We start from the raw sequence: 16,869 nt of genomic DNA, 5'->3' as shown, positions 1-16,869 counted from the left end.
GTGAAAATATGTTTAATATGATTGTACATGAATAACCTATATCAGATTTCTTGCTGTCTTGGGATAGAGGGAATGGAGAGAAGGAGAGAGGAAAAAACAGTGGAAATCAAAATCCTATAAAAATAAATGTTGACATCTCGGGGAGGGGGTGGGAGGAAAGAGGGGAAAGATTGTAACAAAAGGTTTTGCAATTGTCAATGCTGAAAAATTACCCATGCATATATCTTGTAAATAAAAAGCTATAATAAAAAAATAAGATAAATGTTGAAAATTATCTTGAAAATTTTTTTTAAAAAGATAAAGAAAAGAAAGAAAAAAAACAGCAGGTGAGGGAAGTCTGGCAAGGTTTCATCAATGAAGTGTTAGTTGAGTTGAGCTTGAGGGCAAGGTTTCATCAATGAAGTGTTACTTGAGTTGAGCTTGAGGGAATAGAGCAAACAAAAATGAAGAATTTGAAAAGCATTAGGCATATTCCAGAGGATGGGATTATCTAATTTAGCTGGAGTAACAGACTTAAAAGTAATGGATAGTCCCTACCCTCCTGAAGGAGTTCACAATCTGATAAGGGAGACAAGAAACAAATATATACAAACAAGTCATATATGTAATAAATAGGAAATAATAAAGGAAAAGCACTAGAATTAAAAGTGATGAGGATGTCTTCTTAAAGTCAGTGGAATCTTCTCTGAGACTTGAAGGAAACCAAAGGTGGGGTGGGGGGGAGCTAAGAAAGAGAATTTTAAGCACGAGCAGTTCAAGAGAGTGGAGTATTTTGTTCAAGAAATCGTGAGGAGACTAGTGTCACTGGATTTCAGAGGACACGGTAATAAGTGTAAGAGTAAGGTATAAGAAGAGTGGAAAAGTGGGAAAAAGCCAGTTTATGAAGGTTTTTGAAGGCCACAGAGGCTTTTATATTTGATTCTGAAAATGATAGAGAACCAGTGGAATGAGGGTGACATAGTCAGACCTTCAATTAAAGCATTTTCATTCCTTTGAAATGTTTACTCTTACATTATCTTTGGGGAAAATTTGATTTTTAAGTATAGAGCACTTGGAAAATTCAATCTAATTATGTTATAGTTTATCTGAGAATGAAAAATTCTGTAAGCTAATTTAAAATTTCTAACTCACTAAAAGTTTCATTGGCCTTTATTTTAACTCTACTCTTGATATGAAAGTATCATTCTTAAAACATTAAAAAAAAATCAAGAAGAGTCAAAATAAATAAGTTTTGGTAAAGTGTGTTTCTTAAAAGCAGATAGAATAAAATGAATAGTAGTGCTGGTCTGGGAATCAGGAAGTCCTAAGTTCAAAAATGGCGTCTCATATTTGATAGTTGTATAACTTTGGACAAGTCCTTTAACAAGTCTGTCTCAGTTTCCTTATTTTTAAAACAGGGGTAATGATAATAGCACCTACATGATTTATTCATTCATCCATTTAAATGTTAATTTTCTTTTCCTTACATGAATGTTGTTTAATAGTGAATTAAACCCATATTGAATGTTGTCCCCATATCCTGATTATTTTGGTATTTATTTTATTTTATTATTGAGCTTTGCCTTTTTGGAATCTCTGCTGGATGATTGACTGACTTATAGAGAAAATTATCACTTCCTTGTCTATAAAGAAGTTAAGGTTTTTTTTACATCAGCGTTATGGAGACACTGAATGATCTCAGAAAGGTGGACAGAAACATAAAATGCAAAGTATTTTCACAGAATAAAAGAAAATAATGCCTTTAATGATGTGAATTTTTTACGGTTAATACAATATCAAAGAATTTTTTTGCTTTAGAACAAGGCAGTGGGTTCAAATCATGGTTGAAGGTAATGTTTTCACGAGAAGAATATTGTGCTGCTAAGGGAAAGCCTTGGATATCTAAGAGCCAGTGACAGTTGTTAGACCTGTGTAGTCCTGTATAGCAATTTAGTCTAAGCCTTTAGCTTAATCTTTTCTTCCTATAATATCACTGTGACCTTATTTTTGATAACCCTTCCCTCTTATCACCTGTACCTGATTCATCCCTCCCTGTGAAAGTTTTCCTTTGAGTAAAAACATAGTCCTTTTATTTTTAATATCATTAATATTGTGGATATCTATGACAGTTATTTGGGGGATAAGGAGGAAGGGATAATGTGATGAACTACCAAGGTTTTTTTTTTTTAAATTAGCAGATTGGCCCTCAGCATTTATTACTATTTTGGAAGAGTTGCTGCTGACTTGGGGACCATGTCGTATGCTTCTTTTCTGTATTTTAGAATTTCAAATGAAATTGCTTTATTGCTCTAGGACAAAAAAAAAATACCGTTAAAATATTTGCATAATAATCAAAAGAACTGAGAATTTTAGGTAGAATGGAAGTGGAGAAAATGTTTCCAGGATAAACACTTGGCTTCTGTGCCAAAACAATTTTTAATGGCTGGCAGGTGGCAAGGTTGAAAGACAGGTTTTTATAATGGAAATGCTAACAGTCTTAACTATAATGGCATGTAGGGTATTGTTATAGTAGATATAATAAGTATAGTATGTTATCTTCTCTAATCCGAAGCTTTTGTATATAAAAGCCAAAAAATCAGCTTAACATGCTTGTCACCAAGATGACTCATTGAACTCAAAATTTCTTTTACTACATATGAAATCTTTGCATGCTTCTAAAGATAAAATATATTTCCATTATTAATTTTTTAATCAATAACAATATTTAATACTACTACTACTACTTCTATTACTACTTTTTTCTAACCCTTTGGAGAGTTCTAATTACGTTTTCAACTCTTGTATAATAACATGGTATTAGTCATGAATATAGATTGATTTAAACTGCTAAGGAGGTTTATCTGATAATGAAAATTAAGTTACAGTCAAAAGAGAGGAAGCTTTGTGTGTGTATATTATAAATGTTAAAATTCGGAATAGGTGTATCTGTTTAATCCAGCTGGCCATTGTAAGGCAGTTGGCACTTTTAGTTTGACTCAAGTTGTGGATAGGCCCATTGGATCCTGATGTTCCAAGACATGAGGCCGCCTGTTAGGTTACAGTCAAAAGAAAACATTCCATGTAAATAGAGAGGCAAGACAAAAGAGTCCATTTTCAGGTGCTTGTGATGTCAAATTAATGGACCCTGAATAGAGGAGATCTTATTTTCTGCTAAAGATCAGTTTGCATTTATGTGGTTTGGTTTTTATCTTGGTAGGAGCTCTATAAATGCTTAAGGAATTGAATTTATGAAGCAGAGATTGGCACAGTGGAAAGAGTTCTAGAATTGGAAGACAGAGACCTCAGTTTGAGTCCAAGATCTAGTTTCCTTATTACCTGCCTCTGTGACCTAGAAAGTCACCTACTTCTCTGAGGCTTATTTTTCTTGTCTTTAAAATAAGAACAATGAATTAGAAGCTATTCAAAGTTCTTTCCATGAGCTTGTGAATTCTGTTTATTCCTGTATTTGTTCACAGGCACAGAGTAAGCACTGGATAAATGCTTATTGACTGGACTTGACAGCTAACATTTATGTAGTCTTTAATGTTTACAAAGAGTTTTACATGTGCTAAGTCATTTTATCCTTAAAACATCTCTAAGAGGGAAGTACTTCGAGTATTATATTTCCCTTTGTAAATATAAGTTAACTGAGGCTCAAAGAAATTAGATGACTTGCCTTTGGTTACGTGGAGCTAGAAGAAGGCTTTCTGTACGTGGGAGTCAAACCCAGGGTTTTGGTCACTCCAGGGTTAGCTTTTCTAGCTATGGATAAGCACTGTGATCTTGGGCAGTATTCTCGGTTTTGTAGTTTACTAACAAGCAATTGGTCTTCTGACTCTGGGTGATAGGTGAGTTTTTATCAACACACCTTTTTATTTTTTTTATCCATAACTTATAAAGTTAATCCTTCAGAGCTTCTTTAAATCTCCCACAGTTTTTCCAAGAATCTATCACTATAGATTGTTTCTATCTGCTTATCTTTCTGTGAATTCTTTGAAAGCCCACTTTTGAATATAGGACTAGCAGATTTATAAATATTTGCCTTTCTGTGTCCAATGGGAAGATTTAAAAAATATTTTTATCTCTAAGATGCAAGACAATTTAGATTATAAAATCTTTGTAATCAGTTTTTTTTTTTTTTCTGTTTGAATTTTTCTCCTATCTTCATTGCCATGGAGGTGACTGTATTTGTTGTTTTTTTTTTTAATTAATAATAACATTTTGCTTTCAAAATAAAGATAGTTTTCAACATTCACTTTTGCAAAACCTTGTGTTCCCAGTTTTTCTTCCTTCTTTCCCCTTTCCCCACCCCCAGACAGCAAGTAATTCAATATAGGTTAAACATGTGCAATTCTTCTAAACATATTTCCACATTTATCATGCTGCATAAGAGAAATCAGATCAAAAAGAAAAAAATTTGAGAGGAAAAAAAAAAAACAAGCAAGCAAACAACAAAAAAGGTGAAAATGCTATATGTTATGATCCACATTCAGTCTCCACAATCCTCTCTCTGGATGCAGACGGTTCTCTCCATCACAAGGTCATTGGAACTGGCCTTAATTATCTCATTGTTGAAGAGAGCCACATCCATCAGAATTGATCATCATATAGAATTGTTGTTGCCGTGTATAATGATCTCCTGGTTTTGTTCATTTCACTTAGCATCAATTGCTCCAGGCCTCTCTGAAATCATCCTGCTGGTCATTTATTAAGAAAAATAATATTCCAAAACATTCATATACCATAACTTATTCAACCATTCTCCAACTGATGGGCATCCATGTTTCCAGTTCCTTGCTATTATGAAAAGGACTGCCACAAACATTTTTGCACATGTGGCTCCCTTTTCCTCCTTTAGGATCTCTTGGGATTATAAGCCCAGTAGAAACACTGCTGGATCAAAGGGTATGCACAGTTTGATAACTTTTTGAGCATAGTTCCAAATTGCTCTCCAGAATGGCTGGATGTATTCACAGTTCCACCAACAATGTATCAGTGTCTCAGTTTTCCCACATCCCCTTCAACACTTGTCATTATCTTTTCCTGTCATCTTAGCCACTCTGAGAGGTGTGGAGTGGTGCATCATAGTAGAGGTGACTGTCTTAATTGTTTTCTTTTGGAACAGAAGCTTTGGCAGCCATGCCAACAGTTCAAAGAAAAAATAATCCAGGTTATATCTTAATTGTGTTTTAATTTTTGCTTTTAAGCACAAATGTTTATTTACTTTGTCATTAGGGAGTTTTGTTGAAATAGAATTATTAGCATTTTCTGCATCTACTATACTTTACGTTGCTATTCATATTCCAGATAGATATTTTAAGAAGGGACTGACTTTTTCCTAAGTGAACTGAGAAATTCTTCCTTCAAAAAAAAATATGCTTGGATAAGTCTTTGACATATGAGAAGACTGTCCACCAAGTACTGATTTTAGTAGGGCTATAGTAGCTCATGCTGAAGTCTACTTATGTCACATAGAGGGGCTTGTGATCAATGCTGGTGGAAGGAGACCCATCTTCTTTAGCACTGAAATTTGTTTTATTCTACTTTCTCATTCTGCTTTTGAGAACTAGCTAAATTGCACACAGCCCTTCCAGGGCCTATCAACATGATATTCAATATTAACATAACAAAAAACTTTTTTTTTTGATTGGTTGTTAGGTTGTATGAGATGCCCAAGCATTTCAAAGGTGAAACTTCACTTAACTTACAGATTCCTAGTGATATTAGTTAAAGAATGGGAATAACTTTTAACTAAGATGATGGATGTTTAGGAATAAGGATTTTTATTTCAGTGGAATAGGGAATTCCCAGGTGAGGAGATTCCATTTACCAATGCAGGTTGGGACTTTCTCTGCAAATTCTCTGCTTCCTAACACAGAGCATCCTAGAACATCCATTATGTATCAGAGGGAGATCTTGAATCCTGGTCCTCCAGGCTTCCAGTGTGCTTGGCTGTCTATGGATGTTTTCTACAGTTGATAGTTTATTTGTTCTAATTGTGTCTGACTCTTCTTGACCCTATTTGGGTTTTTTTTGTCAAAGATTCGCATGATTTACCCTTTCCTTCTCTAGCTTATTTTACAGATGAGGAAACTGAGGCAAACAGAGTAATGTGATTTGCCCAGAATACTTAGATGAATTTGAACTCAGATTTTCCTGACACCAGATTAAGCAATCTGTCCACCTTGTTTAAATTAGATTATCTGGTAAATAAAAAGATATATTTGTAGCAATAACTTTCATTTATGTGGGGCTTTCACTTTCATAGTATTTTCATATGTGTTTTTATGGGATTTACAAATATTCTTAGTGTTATAAAAATATAGTTGTAAATGAATACTGTGGCTTAAATACTACTTATCTTGATTATGTTTTAAAAGTTTATTGTCAGTGTGTTAATAATAATTAGTAAATTATTATATATGTTATTTATTTTAGAATAAAGGAGATTTTCAAATTACTTACCACTCTATTCTGTTGATTTCTCATTTATCCCAGTAGAGGAGGTGGCCTATTCAGATTATTGGAAATGTTTCAGAAATAGTTCCAAAGTTCCTTTAAATTTAATAATTTAATTTATAATTGTTATATATAAAATACACATTAATAATTTAATAATTATAATTAAAGAAAATTTCTTAAATTATTAGAGAAATATGAATAGTAAAGTATGAATTTGTTTCGTAATTATACAGTCCTTCACTGAATCCTTTATGGTTCATTAAAACAATCTACCAAAATGTTCCAAGAAGTTTAGGTTAGACTGGCATTTTTATCTAATTCTTGTATTTTGAAATAAATTTGCTCAATGGTTTTAAGTATGTATTTTGTATTATTTCAAGTTATTCTTTGTGTTTGTCAAAAAAAACCTAAGATCCTCAGGAAGACCTATCCTTTTTGGAATTATGTGTTTGACCCATCCTATGCAAACTGACTCACATGCAAACACTGGTTGCTTTATACAAATATTACCACCTGTATTTTTTATTTGTGTTTCTCAAGGAGTTTTAAGTATAATTTGCATAATGACTTGGTTCATTTAGTTTTTGTAGATTAAGCATTCAAAAGCTCTGGATATGAAAGATTATATAATGTATAGTAAATAAAAAAAGTCCCATGATAGGTTATGTTCCCAGGATGTTTGTTTCAGATATTTAAATATAGTTTGCATATTGAATCTACTGCTATGATTATTAACTCAACTATAATTGCAGTTGAGGAAAATTTGCATAAAATAGGCCTTCTTAAAAGCTTAATGTATAATGAGCAAAATATTAACTCTTTGTACATATTAGTTATTTGAGAGAGAGATGAGCTCATGAGAAGGAAAAGCACTAATTATATTTTAAGTTGTTTTTTTTTTTAAATTAAGCTTTTGAAAAATAAGAAAAACTATTTTTGAAGTTCCTACCTTTCATAATACATATTGAATCAGTCTTTATTTGCAAATCTTGACATAGTATACAAAACCTGGTAGTGGAAATTATGGTTTGTATTCTTTTCTCTCTCTGCCTAGTTATTTACATACTTAGTTTTGAAATAAAGTTGGCCATTTTAAAGTACCATTGCTAGTACTGTTATCCTAAGTTTTGCTGCTTCCTTATTATTGACTCTATCTCTGGCATTAGGTGGTTATTTTCTATGCATCTGGAAATTCTATTTGAGTGTTATATTTGCACTGGAATCCCATTTGCACTTAATCCTATTAAGCACTTAACCTTTTTTTTTTTTTAACTATTCAGATAATTTGCTTGTTACACAGGGTCATAATAGATTAATTTTTTTTAAGAATCCATGCTTGCCTAAAATTTGGAAAGGCAAATGAAAATCACATCTCTGTTTTAGTTCTTCTATCTATCATTAAACTTTCTTCAAATATGTTGGTAAGTACATTGATATAATGTTTTATTTGAACAACTTGATTAATATCAATTTCATTGACATTGTTCATTGAACCCACGATAAACGTGACATTCAGAATAAATATACTACATCTGTTTAAATATAAATTATTAAATGATATAATTTCTTTTATCACATGGGCAGTGTTCATTTTTGCTTGTTCTAAGACATTTGAGTTCTTCTAAATAATGAACTTCCCATTATTTGAAATACTTAATGTAGCATCCAGATTATCACAGATCATTGTCTGTCATTAGGAGGGGGGTTGAGTTAAATGATCTCAAGTTCTATTCTAATTTGGATCTTATTATTCTTTAGCTTATGATCAGTATTTAAATAAATACTAATATATTTTATTTTTTTTGTAGGAGTTAATTTATATTCTTTATCCCTACCTTGGTGTCTCTGGCTATTACTCAGTTGCTGGCTCCATCTCACTAATTGTATCTTGATCACAAATAATAAATGAAAATCTAGATTTATAAACAGTGGCAATTATTTTGTGAGAAACAGTGTAGAATAATGGATAGTTGGCTTTGCATCCAGTAAGATCTGAGAGGAAAGTTCAAATCTTGTCTCTAATATGTTGACACATCCCAGCTTTGTGATCCTGAGCCAGTAATTTAACATTTTGAGTATGGTGCTGACAGAGGTAGTGCTGACTTGGGTCTGCACAATGGAAAGAATTTCCTCATCTTAAGAGTTTTTCCTACCAAGCAAGGCAAAACCTTAGTCCTTATCCCCTGTCTTAACTAATTTTTGTTACCATATTTATTTGTTAAAATCATATTTAAAAGTTTCCTTAAATTCCCAATTCATGTACAACATGAAGAAATTTTTTAAAAGTATAACATTGATTTCTACCAGTTTTTCTTCATTAATTCTATGAGGCAAATGAATGTTGGTTCAATTCAACTCAGTAAGCATTTATTAAGTACCTCCTTTGAGGAAGGTACAGTGAGGACACAGGCCCTTTCCTACAAGGAGCAAGACAGAGATGATATTGGATCTATCTGCCTGCCCATATGTCTATCTGTGATAGATATCTATCTATCTATCTATCTATGAATAAAAGATAATTTGAGGAAAGAGAAAGCATCAACAGCAGGGATAATATAGCACATAGTAAAGTTTCTTCATAAATACTTATTGCGTGACTGACTCTTCATCCAGGATCCTTGTGAGAATAGTCAAGAATATTTGCTCTCTTCATGTATTAATTTTTTGTTTATTTTTCTGATCTTATTTCTCAAGTGCAATTCTTAAGTCATAGTTGTAAGAGAACAGGCTGATTTCTGACAAATGTCTCCTCCAAATCCTTCAACCAATTCCTGTTATCCTGGATATAAAATGAAAATATAGCTTATTATATTTCTATGGTAGTTTTTATTGGGAAGGATGCAGTAGAATTGTTAGCTACTCATTCAACATGTAGCCACTTGGGGGCAGCACTACTTTAGGAACAACTGAAGATGATTTTATTTTTCCTTCTCATTCTATTTTGCATTACTAGGTTTTCTTCAGTTAAAACATTATTTAAATCAGATCTCCCCCCCCCCCCCCCCCCCGAGTGTAGGAATTCCCCTAATAAAACAGTTTAATTTATATTCGTGAAGTAGCACTTTAGAATTTTAATTTTTTACATTTGCTCTCAACCAGTAGAAGAGAATTAACAGTTAAATTATGAAATAGATTCTTAATTTCTAGGAAAGGGAATCACTTAGTATTTAGTAAATAAGCTGAAGGTACCAGTTTGTTTAAAATTAGAAGTAGCATTTACATTCAGAGCATTGTCAGATCCAGTGTTTCCTCTAAATTGTAGACACATTAGAATATAGTGGTTAAATATATTACAGAATCTGGTGTTGTAATCAGATAAAACTTATAACACAGTTAATATGACAGATGAAATACAATTTTAGGGTTGGAAACGATCTTTGAAAGGATTGCCTTGTTTACTCTTCTCATTTAGTTAACGTTAGGGCTCCCTGAAGGTCACATAGCTTTTTAATAGTGGAATTGGAATCTAGCTCTTCTGCTCTGAATTTAGCAATTAACTAAGTTATATGTCTGTCTGTGTTAATAAAGGCACAGCTAATACTGGTAATAATTAACTGAAAATTAGGTGCAAATATTAAGGAGATACAAAGCACCAGTGACAAACTTCTGATCCTTCATACTTTGCTTAGGGCCAGATTTTTTTTTTTTTTTTTTGGATAACTGTTCTGAAATTTTATTTATTTTATTCATTCCATTTATCTATTTGTTTGTTTATTATGTCATGATTGTGTGGGCGATTCTCTTTTCTACAAATGAATGAGTTCATGCAAAAGTCTTTATTAAGCACCACATGTTGAAGTGGTAGAGATACAAATCAAAAAAAAAAAAAAAAAAAGGCTCTGCCCTCATGGAGTTTAGTTAAGAAGGGCAAGAGAAATCTAATGTGGGAAACCTTGAATCTTGTCTTTCATTCTCACTGGGACCTCTTAATTCCTTGATTCTTTAGTTCTCTCCCATGCCAACATGTCCCCTTTTCTCTATCTTGACCCCACAGTGAAGTTGTTCATCTCTACATCCTCCTCATTTCTTGAATCCCTTGCCCTAATCCTGTCACCAAGAGTTCTTGCCATGTCAAGCCTCAGCTCTGCATTATGGCTGCTGAGCAAAGCTGGAGAAAAATCTTCTAAAACGGTGTTGAAGGGGCCACTATAGTTTTATGTGATGTGATCTGAGCTGATCTCTCGCTGCATCAAGGTATTCCTTTTATATGGCTCATTATCCCACTTATCACAGCAACTTTGCCAACCCTTTCCCTAAGCCTCTTTGCTGAGAGTCTTGCCTTGTTTTTTAGTGAAACATTTGAGGCCATTTGCTGGAGCTTCCTCTTCTGCTCTCCTCCATAGTTCATATCTGTCATGTGCCTACTGCCATTGCCTCTGCCTTCACCCTGTCTCACATGAAGAGGTAGCCCTTCTCCTAGCCAAAGCCATACCTTTAAAAGGAACAAGTGATTCTATTCCATCACATCTTCTTCAGCAGATTCCTCCCTCTGTCATTCACACTTTCTCACTCTCTCTTCTTGCTACCAGCGGTAGTTGTCATGTTAAATAAACTGAACATGCTGCAAACTTTACATAAAGAATTCTGAAAGAAGCTGATTTTAGAAAGGCCTGGAAAGATTTACATGAACTGATGCTGAGTGAAACAAGCAGAACCAGGAATACATTGTACACAAAAACGGCAAAAATGTGAATGAAGATCAACTATGATAGATTTGATTCTTCTCAGTGGTTCAATGATCCAAAGCAATCCCAAGAGACTGGACAGAAAATGCCATCTGCATCTAGAAAAAGATGTACAGAGATGTAATATAAATAACCATATGCTATGTTCACTCTTTTTTTTTTTTCCTGTTTTTTAAATGTCTCCCATGTTTTTTCCTTTTTGCTCTGATTTTTCTTTCCCAACATAATTCATAAAGCAATGTTTATTAAAAATATATAAGCTTACTATGTAGAAAGGCCAAAAGAAAGATTTTTGAAAGAAATATACATGTCCCCAAAATCCTCTGTGTTGATTTTGCTTTATAGTATTTGTGCCCCTTTCTTGAATTCTGCATCTTCCCACCCCATCACCCAGTTTAAAAAAATCCTCAAAAATCCAAACCCTCCAAGTGAAAGCAGAAGCACAGATTTGTGGAGAGAGTATCTGTGCTGCTGCTACTGCAGACAAATTCTCACCTCCAGAAAAGAAATTTTTGTCCTGCTTGGTCTGCCTGTCTGCTTTTTTTTAAGGTCTGGTGTCTTTGTGCTTGGGTCACTGCATGGCTGTCCCCTTGTTGTTCTGTTCTGCCTGTCTGGCCTCCCTGTGTCTGTCTCTGCCTCACAAGGCTGACCACCCTCTTGTGTGTTCTTCCTCTTCCTCTTCCCCTTGCCCCCACATGTCCTTGAATCCTGTGCTGATCTCCAATTTTCAGGGCTGCTTCCTGCTTCCTTTCCTCTCTCCCTTCCCCCCATCTTGGGCAGATGATTTTCATTATATAAAAATCCGAGGTACCTTTCTCCTATATTGCTTATAGGGATTGGGGTAGTGTCTCTCTCTCTCCCAGAGTTGTTGGACGATCAAATGAGATACTAAATTCAGTTCTAGGAAACTGGGATAGGATGAAGTCCTCTGTTGGCTCTTTTTCTCTTCTTAGCTCTGCAATCTGGCTTCTGATCTCAGAATTCAACTGAAAGTGCTTTTCAGAGTAATCCCTGACTCTGCTTTCTCTCCCATCTCATTTTGTCCACACTCCTCAGTCTGTTTGCAGAATCTTAACCCAGCTTGTGCACACTCTGTGCTGGGTCCCTTCTCTAGGCTATTCTGCTTGGTGATCTCTAAGTCTATCCTCTTCCTCTCTTCTGACCTTGAGGCTCTTATTCCAAAACTGAACTCATTGTTCTCTCTAAACTCTTCCCCCATCTCCAAATTTCTTTACTACTGCTGAGGATGCCTCCGTCCTCCAAGTCACCCCGTATTGCATAAATGCCCTTCTTGACTCCTCTTTTTTTGAGTCTCCTTAGAAACCTCATTTATCTAATTATTATCTTTGCAATGCTTCTCTTATGTGTCCTTTCTTCTTCTTTGACATTGATATCACTTTTTTGCAGGTTTTCAAATATTTTACCAATTCCCATCGAACTAGAACTGTCCTTATAATAATTGTTAATATTTTTTTCCCGACTAGGTTTTTTTTCATACTGTATGTTTGTCAATTTTCCCGTTTTTCTGAATTCTTCATGTTATTAACTTATTGTACAATAGCATTTAACTAGCTCAGTTGAGGAAAATCTGTTGTTTCCAGTCCTTTGCTAAGATAGGGAATGATGCTTTGAATATATTGATATATATTAGACTTCTGCTTTTCTCTTTGTTCTCCTTAGTGTATGTGCCCAAAGGTGGGATTTCTGGATCAAGAGTAATAACTATTTAGTCAGGGTTGGGGGTGTGTGCACACACAGGGATGTGCAATTACATATTTCTTTCCAAAACATTTGGAGTGACTCATAGCTCCATCAATAATATATTAATATGTCTGTTTTTTCATAGCATCTCCTCCCACATTGACTAATTCTTTTGTTGTTTTTTTAAAAATTGTCTTTGCCAGTTCTTAGCCTATTAGATAAAAGCCTTAGAGTTTTTTCATTTTTCCATTTTTTATTAATGATTCAGAGCATGTTCTTATGTGCAAATTATATAGTTTCTTTATTGAAAATTGTCTACATTCCTTGACCATTTATTTTCAAAGTTTATATTTGGTGCAAAGATTTTTTTCCCCACTAGTTTCTTTTATCAGTCTATCTTTTTATCTGTATCAAATTTATCTTTTCAGACTGATTTCATAATAGTTTCATAAGGGGCACTAAGTTGCACAGTGGATAGTATTGGATTAGAAGTGATGAAAACCTGTTTTCAATTCCTGCCTCAGACATTTACATTTTGTGTGATCACAATTGTCCTTTTTGTCATTTTTGCTCATCTGTATCACTGTAATTAAAAAAAAAAAATCTTCCTCTAGCCATCATTGTGAAAGTTTACTTCTTCTGTTTACTAATTTTTTAATGCCACGATCTTTTATCTTTGGGTGATGTCTTCCTTTGGAGTTTATTGCAGTATAGAAACTCTTGTTTTTCTATCAGATTGTTAAGTTTTTCCAAAAGTTGTCAAAAAAGGAAGACCCTGCAGTAATTTATGTTTTGGGATTCATTAAACATTTGAGATACAATTTTTGGTTGTTTCTAGCTCTTTTAGGACTGCTAGGTGATACAGTGGATAGAACAATAGACTTGGGTCTAGAAGTTATGTAGATCTGGAAGACGACCTGAGTTCAAATGTGACTTCAGATATTTACTAGTGGTGTGAACCTGGACAAACCACCTCACTTTTGTGTGCCTTAGTTTCCTCAAGAGTAAAGTGGGAATGTAGTACTTGCTTCCTAACCGTGTTGTGATAATGAAGGGAAATAATATTTGTAAAACACTTAGCATAGTGCTTGATTCTTAGTACTTACTTAATAAACATTTACCACCTTTCCTTTTCCAGTCTCATTCTCTCAGTTCCACTATTCTGCTTGCTTTTAGTCAATTTATACCATGTGGCTTTCATGATTATTGCTTTGTGCTATAGTTTGAACTATACTGATATGATGTCCTTTTCTTTCCTTGCTTTTCATTATTTCTTTTGAGATTTTAGATGTTTTATTCTTCCAAATGAATTTCATCTTTTTGTCTATTTCTATCAAATTTCTTTTTGATATATATGTTAGAGCCCAGATTTCACTTTAGATTTTGTAGCCCCAAATTTAATGCATTTTCCACTATGTTATCTTGCCGATTGTTAAATTTTAAGAGGACTACAGAACATCAAAATGTTAATTCCTCAGACTAAACTGAAATGGCTTCATTATTGAAATGAGTCTCCATCTTTTTCTTCCTTTCCTCGCTTGAAATATATCAGACACTAGATGTTATCATTGAGAAAAATGAGAATTTTATATAATCAGGTCAATATCCAACCATCTTTTAAGGGGAAAAAAAATCTGCATATGAATTACATTGTTGCAGATCTTGTCAGAAGTCTTTGGCCAAAGATAAAGTATAAAAAGGTAAAAGCTGGGGCAGCTAGGTGACACAGTGGATAGAGCACCAGCCCTAAAGTCAGGAGGATCTGAGTTCAAATGTGGTCTCAGACACTTAACACTTCCTCCCTATATGACCCTGGGCAAGTCACTTAACCGCATTTGCCTCAGCCAAACAAAACAAAACAAAACAAAAAAGGTGAAAGAGCATTTGTATTGTTTAATTATTTGATTACATTTGTCTGCTGAAGGCCTGACACGTAGGTCTTTAATGCTATTCAGTTCAATTCATTATCTTTGGTATTTTTGCACGAATTTGAAAGCCTTGTCAAATAAATGTTTTCTGTGTTGTTTCTTTAGGCTTTTCATTCCTATTTAGTGTAAGTTTGTCTAAGTGTAGCTCAATATGCCTATTTTAAAGGAACAAACAGATAAATAAATAATAGAGAACCCTGTGTTATATCCTTAACAAGAATACTATTTTGCTCAAGACATATGGTTAGTCATTAGTTATATTCTATACTGCCTTCCTCATTTAACTGCACCATCTGTTAAAACTGTGGTAGAGATCAACAAAGAGAAAGCCTATAATTTTTCACTTTGTGAATATGGAATGAATGAGAATATTCCAGAAGTTGCCTACAGTTCAGTATTTTACAATTGATTTAACCAAACAATTGAAGCAGCATTCATTACTATGGGAAACTCGAGCAAAGAAGAAGCAGAATTTTGCTTTTTTCAGGTTTGTTATTAGCTCTAAAGAAGAACAATGCATAAAAATTATAAAATCCACTCAATTTAGTTCTTAAGATCTGCATGTGATTTTAAAAAATGTGTATGTATGTGTATTATTATATATAATATATATGTATATGCATATAGAGAGGGGGGAGGGAGGGAAGGGAGAAAGAGAAAGGGAGAGGGAGAGTCTAATTGTTGTTTTTTGTAATTTGTAATTCCAGTCAGTATTAGAGAGGGGGAAGTTTTTTCTAGAGTCATAATAAAACTTGGCATATCCAAGAAAATTTACCATTTCTCCTCACAAATCAGATCCTCTTCTTACCTTCATCCTTATAATGCTTCCTTTTCCCAGTCATTTAGCTTGAAATCTCTTGGTCACCCTTGGCACGATATATATTTCCATTTATTACATTGAGTGGCTTCTTTTTGATGTCCCTTATTTCTTTACCTTTTACTGCATTCTTGTTGCTACTTTCTTTGCTAGGGTGGTGATTCTTGCCCGAACTCTGCCACTTAGCATCACCTTGATCGGAGCAGAACTGCTTCCTCTATCTGGCCTTCATTGCTTTATCTGGGGAATGAGGTGTGATCCTTTGAAGATTTCCAGGAACTCTAGCCCTGTGCTCCTATGATAAATGCCCTTAGCTCCTTCCTTCACTTCTGAACTGAGGATTTTTGCTACACTGAGGAGCCCTCGGGGACCTCATGCCCTCATTGCTAGAAGGCCCTGCAGTCAGATTTGTAACCTGAATGTGACATGCGGAGGGCCGACAGTGTCAGAAGAGAAGATTATATTTACGTAAAAGATGGATGTGTGTGTCTGTGTGTGAGAGGAGAATGATGCCCTTGTGTTGGCGTCATCTTGGAGGGCATGGAGGAGGATGTCTGGGGTACTGTCATAGAGCATTCATAGGGCAGTTTAAAGGTAGGGTAGCGAATTTGGGAGGAGAGATAATGATTTCATTTTTGGACTGAGTGCAGTGATTTTAAGATATAGACAGCACATTAATTTTGAGGTAATCAATAAACAAGTGGAGCTTCCAGTTATGGAGGTCAATGGAGAGGTTGGGGTAGATAGGTAAATCTGGTCAAAATTAGCATAGAGATGTTAATTGAACCACTGGGAGCTGTTGGGACTCCCATATTAAATAGTATAGAGGAGGAACAAAAGATCTCCGGGGCCCCAAAGGCCTAAGGAACACACTCAGTAAGTGGCTGTGACCTGGATGAAGAAGTGGCAAAAGAACAAGAGGGAGCAGTAAGGAGGAGAACTAGGAGAGAGGAGTGTCCAGAAACCTGTGGGGGGAGGGTCAAGGAGAAAGTATGCCCAAGGGGTCAGAAGCTGGCAAGCAGTCAGGACTGGTGAGGACTGTTGGTAACTTTGAGAATAGTTTGTGTGAGGAGCCAGATTGTAGAAGAGTGAAGGGAGTTAATAGGAGTGGTGGGAGTAGCTGCTGGAGATGACCTTGTAAAGGAGCTTAGCCACAAAAGGTCTGTGAGGTAGAGGACAGTCATTAATAGGGATGGACGGATCAAATGAGAATTTTTTTTCCCATAGAAGCCATGTGCACTCCAGCTTTTGTGTCATCACATATTCCTTTTCCTTCCCAGCCTCTTTAGACTATTTG

General features: G+C 34.7%; 1 protein-coding gene across 3 annotated transcripts in view; it reads left to right on the top strand.

Moving 5' to 3' along the window:
* The window catches only part of CDKAL1 (CDK5 regulatory subunit associated protein 1 like 1), a 659,925-nt gene that overhangs the window by 62,152 nt on the left and 580,904 nt on the right, over positions 1-16,869 (top strand). The gene's annotated exons all lie outside the window — the stretch shown is intronic.

This window comes from Sarcophilus harrisii, chromosome 1 (assembly GCF_902635505.1).
Source record: "Sarcophilus harrisii chromosome 1, mSarHar1.11, whole genome shotgun sequence".
Lineage (NCBI taxonomy): Eukaryota > Metazoa > Chordata > Mammalia > Dasyuromorphia > Dasyuridae > Sarcophilus > Sarcophilus harrisii.
This window is presented reverse-complemented; position numbering and strand designations above follow the sequence as displayed.